The sequence below is a fragment of the Tasmannia lanceolata genome, unplaced genomic scaffold (genome assembly GCF_043159265.1).
Source record: "Tasmannia lanceolata isolate RefF3 unplaced genomic scaffold, GAP_Taslan_0.1 ptg000007l, whole genome shotgun sequence".
Classification (NCBI taxonomy): Eukaryota; Viridiplantae; Streptophyta; class Magnoliopsida; order Canellales; family Winteraceae; genus Tasmannia; species Tasmannia lanceolata.
The window spans coordinates 15,087,720-15,093,719 of NW_027518684.1; the positions used below are offsets into that span (position 1 = coordinate 15,087,720).

General features: G+C 34.0%; 1 long non-coding RNA gene across 10 annotated transcripts; it reads right to left on the reverse strand.

Annotated features, from left to right (window-relative positions):
• Positions 1-89: 89 nt before the first annotated feature.
• LOC143882055 (uncharacterized) lies at positions 90-5,778 on the reverse strand. Of its 10 annotated transcripts, XR_013252083.1 has the most exons (9): positions 5,622-5,778; positions 4,066-4,204; positions 3,729-3,770; positions 2,346-2,418; positions 1,733-1,800; positions 1,440-1,650; positions 1,097-1,323; positions 711-822; positions 90-422 (listed from the first exon to the last, which is right to left on the reverse strand). It is a non-coding gene; the product is annotated as an uncharacterized LOC143882055 (long non-coding RNA). The 10 variants fall into 10 exon arrangements; XR_013252090.1 differs by lacking the exon at positions 3,729-3,770 and having other exon boundaries at positions 1,440-1,533; XR_013252086.1 differs by lacking the exon at positions 3,729-3,770 and having other exon boundaries at positions 1,440-1,552.
• Between the last annotated feature and the right edge of the window lie 222 nt (positions 5,779-6,000).

The following is a 6,000-nucleotide window of genomic DNA, read 5'->3' on the forward strand; positions in this document are numbered from 1 at the left end:
AATTAGTAGCTTATATTTATAAATGACCAGACCAGTTACAAGAATACAGCTGATAAGACATACTATCAATATTTTCCATGCAATCCAAATTAGAAAGGTTAAACCTCTAAATATATAGTTTTTTCCCTGCACCACGACCCACTTGTAAAGTTCAATTTCCTTGCCCATTTCATATTATCTTCAAACATGACTACCTAAGATCTTGATTCACTCAAGTTACCTACAGAAATAAAGGAAGCAAATCTATATGAAGCATGTTGAACAATGGCCACATATATATTCTTTATCCTTAATGTACAATGCATACACATCATCCAACAACACAATATCACTGGCACCCAGAAGCTTGTCCGTCTTGAATCAATCCAACAAATCCAACATGGGTGAGAAAGTATGACCGACCGATGGCTTGAATAAGTGACCTGAATAGGCAATAAGTAGTTTGGCAATTTAGTCATTAAAACAATCAAAATCAAGATTAACTTTTCCTAATCATTCAATCTAGTCATTTTCTTTTTCTTAACCATAATATTTTACTGCTGAGAGAATTTACCACCAACAAAATATCATATGCAATGTGTTCCCAGGGCTAAGAGGGAAGCACTTAAGAGGGGCAAAGGTTAAATTCATATTTCCTTGTGGCAGCACCATACACATGTTTTTCTGCTTTGTGACACATGTAGATGATGCTGCTCTATGGACAACCGTACCTAGACCAATCCGAAATCCTCTCTTGGATATTTGAACTCAGAAGACCACTCCAAAGTCCTCTCTTGGATATCTGAACTGGAGGAGGAATCCCTGGAACTTGTTGAGATTGATCTGCATTGGAACAAAATAATAATTTCAAATAGTGCCAAATAATTATTTTTTTTGAGCCGGTAATACTGCCAAATAATATCTTGAATGCTTTTTATGTTATTTCAAAGATTCAATAACACCAATCGCTTACTTAACATAACAGAAATGCATGAACTAAATACATATTTTTGAAGAAAATACTTCATAAAAATGCAGAAAATTATTTTTTATGAATGACAGAGGTTCCCACAATGGGAAGAACATGGTTAAAAAGAAAGGGAAAAGGAAATTAGACCTTGAAAAGTCTCCCATAACCAACAAACAAAACACATCTTTTAAACTCAACCATCTCTTGAACTCTTCATTTGATGTGATTTAAGTTTGCAAATGGCCATTGCTTAAACTCTTAATGTGATGTGGTTTGAGCTTGCAAATAGCCATGCAGCACTTGTTGTTTTGACCAAAGACTTTTTGGGTCTCATCCCCTGCTTGAGAGGCTACTGTTGTGCAATCATCCGGGCTCTGAAAAGAAATTAATAAATAGGTTAGAGACAACCAAATCCAAGAAAATTAAATAAACCCATATATAATATCCTAAGATTTCATAAGAAAAGAAAGAGTTGTATTTGTATTCATACCTGAGCCATGAATGGAGGAGAGCTCTGGAAAAGTATGACCAGTAAGTTCAATAATCTTAACCATTGAGGGGTATTTCCACAGTGTGAGTTGATTCTAAGTGAACTCATGAGAGCTCGACAATTAGAAAATGCACCAAATAAAAGAGATAAATGCCCAAGGAGGAGGAGACATGGGACAATCCGTAAATGAAAAAAAGAAAGAATTGAACGTCTAGCAAAAAAGAAAAGAAAATGAACAATAACATAGTTAGCAAATGATTTTTAAAATAAATAAGTAGATCTTTGTTACTTACAATTATATTCTTGCATTTAGATACGCTGACGCACCCTTTTCGGTTCCATCCCATCCTATTACATAGAACTGGAAGACATAAAGGTATAAAACCCAAAACTCAAATTTATGAACCCATACGAGAGTCTTGTGAATAGTTAGTAATAAAAATGAATAGTGAGCTCATATAACCTACAAATTGTACATTACTTTCAATTATATTCTTGCAACTAGTGGGATGAATGAGCAGCATGGAAGCCAAGATAGTGGATTCAAGAATCCATATGAGCCTAAACAGTGAATGGCTCAGATAATTTGGATGCGCCATGTTAATGAAGAGAATTTTGTTGTCCTTCCATTTTTGTTCATATTTCTCTCAATTATTTATATTGTTCCTCCACAGTTTACAACTGTAAGATCCCTTTCCGTGAGTCCCTCTACATGTCTTCTTATTATTTTTAGTGAGACAACGTGACTAAAGTTTTATCTATAAAAAAACAATGAGCCTAACATGATTTACAAGGGACAAATCATCAGCATTTGATGGCCATAAAAAATGATCTGAATGACTCAAATAATCTATTGGCAAACTGGGATATCAATTCAGTAGATGCTTGTGGCTGGAGAATGGTTACCTCCTCTGCTGATGGCTATGTTTCTGCTCTATAAGATGCTAATCCTCGCTCCTCTCTAACCTTCTGCAATATACTACAAAGTAGAAAGAACATCCACCATTAATATGATGTGATCCAATGGACCACGTATCCGATATTAAACTGAAGTACAGATCCATTCAGAACCATCATTCCATCTTTTATTCAGTCTGATTGCCCATTCTGAGTCTACAAATACCTCTTCAAGATTTGACTTTGTTGTCGGGCATGGGATGGGAGTTCATCATACAATTCCCGTACCCCAGTGTGGAAGTTATAAAAATGTGATTGATGTTTAAGGACTTCGGTGTGGTTACTCTTCAAAGCCCTTTAAATTGCAGTGTCAATGATTTCCTTCAACATCCTTAGCCCAATCCTTTATCTATTCTTGATAGAAGAGTAAATAAAAAAACTTGACGGATCAAGGACTTAGGATAATCCAGTCATGATATTCTTATTGGCATTTGGTTAGGCTTATAATCTCTCTTCTGATTAACATATCTTATTATGTACATGTAGGCCTACTTTTTCCCAAATAACTATATATATTTGAAAGATCTCTAGTAAATAATTAATTAGGGTTCCATTGACCGCCATTTGACCAAGGTGGAAATTATAATTTCATCAAGATTTTAAACTGTCTTGGAAGCATGTATTTTAAGCTGTGCAAATTGCAATAATGTGGCCTATGTGAGAAGCCAAATGGAGTTAGCTTCAATTGGAAAGGTTTAATGCGGAAAGTATAAGCAAACTCAACGGTGAGTTTCAATTATTTATTTAGAAAACAAAATTAAGAAAGCAAGTATATTAGCAAGCAAAATGAAGGGAAAATGGATCAAAACCCAAAAATGAAGATATTTACACCAATGAGGAAAAAGGTAAAAGATCACCTCCAACAAAAAATATCAAATAAAGAGAAAAGATATAGGAAAATCACCCCAAAATAAAGTCACGCCAAATATTCAAGGGAAAAATAAAACAAAAACAACAGTATAAAGCCTAAGAAAACCCCACTTTAAGAGGAAAAAAATGAGAGAAAGGAAAAGAATTCAAGAAAAACAGAAATTACCTGGTATCAAAGCAAAGAAAAAAAAAAGAAATATATAACGAATGATATTGCCTTAGAAGCAAAATGAGGAAAAAGAATGGAGCAAACATAGAAAATGAACCTCTTCACGGAAATCGAAATATCAAATCAATACCGTCCATTACGCCATTTTCTTATTTTGGGCACAATAAAAGAAGATAACAAAATCTAAAAGCAACGTCATTGAGAACTCAGTTTTGCCATTGTGTTTCTGCTGTATCCTTCGAGATAAAGAAGAAAGCCATTTTATAGCAGTTGAAGGATATCTATAATATTACAGTGTAATAAAAAGCTAGAGCGAAAATCCCTCCTCAGCAAATCTGCAACCCAGTAGAAAAAGAAAACTCAGATGAAGAGAAGAAAAAAACCAGCCGGCAGAAAATTCCCATAAGAGAAATAAACTTAGTAAGGGAAGCCTGAAAACCCAACCCACATCATCTTAATACCAACCTGTCTATGGAGACGGAGGTAAAAAAATTTGAATTGATAAGAGCCAAACATAAAAATTCAGCAATAAATGGAACTAACAAAAACCCATAAAACAAAATGTAAAAGGAAAGGGAATATGAAAAAATAAGCACACAACAATACATGTGGAGAGTCAACGATCTATACCTCAAGAGGCAAGAAACCATGCCTGATAGCCAAATATCCAATATACCATCAAATAAATGTTTAGTAGAACAACCACTAACAATTCTGTGTGGTATGAAACTGCCATTGAAGAAATTAAATTTTCTGCTACTGTATGTACCTGCTTATGCAGTGGACTTTCAGTATCCAATTAGATGACAAAAAATAATATATAACCACTAAGAGAAGCAAAAATAGTAATTCAGCATTGACATGAATCATCAAGTAGAATAAAAAAAAATCAAAGATGCCTTAAAAGTCCAATGTTTCATAAATTTTAAGCATATAAAAATTACAAAAATGAGAATGGAAGGTCTTCCCCTTTTTCATTTTAATAAGTATTGTGCATGTAGCATTTCCTCAAACAGTTTGTGTCCAAAAACAAGAATGAAAGTCTTTCCCTTTTGATTTTAATAAACATCGTGCATTTAGCATTCCCTCAAACAGTGGGTGTGGATAAGGACAACATGACTAAAGTTCTTTTTTTCTTTTTCTTTTTTTGAATGGTAACATGACTAAAGTTTTGACGATCTAAAAACAATAAGCCTAACAAGTTTTGCAAGGGACAAACCATGAGCAAGGTAAACTTTGAAAATGAAAAAATAAAATAAAACAAAACAAAACAACACTAATAAGAAAACAAACAAACAATATTTATCAAGAATAATGACAACCTAAAAATGAGCATCTTAAATTTAAGTGAAAGAGCGACGAAATATGGTATCACTTGAAAGTCAAAATAAGCGCAAAGGTAATACGCAAACAGAATCTGCAAATCCTGAATCTGGATTGAAGAATACGATTTCTTTGAGTTTCTTGCAAAATACAAAGAAGTGTTAATTATTTATAGAAAACACTTAGTTTATTTATTTTCAACCCCACCCAAATGCCAAAAGAAAAGGCCACTGACCAAAAAAAAAAAAAAAACATTGGACCTCTTTGGATGCTTGTAAAAAATATTTGCATGGAGAACCGTAAAATTATTTGAAGAGCCAAGAAAAAATGGCATTAGAGTCATTTTCAAGAACAAATGGCATTAGCATCAAATAAAAACAAATGTATGTGAAAAAAGACATTCAATATATAATACCTTAATGAGAGGAGTTTATGCTCTTCCAATATTGACAAACCCGAAATTGTGTCAAAATCAACAAAGAAGTAAGATTATCATGCATCCACACATGAATCAACAAAAGCACACTATAGAAATCAGGAAAAATGAAAACCGAGTTGATTGTGTGAGTGTAAATCTGTCAATGCATTGCAATCATAAAAAAATGGGAAACGGAAAGTATAAGCAAATCAAGACCTTAAGAACCCTAGAAAAAAATCGGACCTTAACGGACTCGGAAATCCTTAAACAATAAAAAAAATAATTAAAAATCCAGATGGCTTCAGAGGAACCCTAAAAGACTAGAAAGATCTCATCTAGATAGCATCAGACCCTAAAAATATACACAACAAGAAAAATCTTAGAGAATAATGTAAAATAGAACTAAGTAATGAGTGTATGCTCCATTTCGAAGAAAAATACCCACATTCTTCTTGTCGAATAGGCCTGAAGCTAGGGTTTCAGAGCACTGATTCCGCAAAACCATGGGAAGAAGAACTGCAAGCGGAGAGAAGAAAGTTGAGGCTTTGTTAAAAGGAAGAGTGTACTGCGAAGGTGGGAGTGGGACACGTATTACATTAGCGGAGAAATCAAAGCCAAGAAGGGTCTTGAAAACGCGTGGCATGACAAGGGTTACATGTGACGTGATATTTGCATGTGTCTTGGGGGGGAAAGCAACACCAAAATGGCAAAAATGCCCTAGCTAAAATTGACGTACTGGGAAGAATTTGTTAAACAGGGGTAAGGAATTGTGGCAAAAGTTGGTTGACGAAATTTCAAGGTCTAGGCTTTTAGAATAATATAAT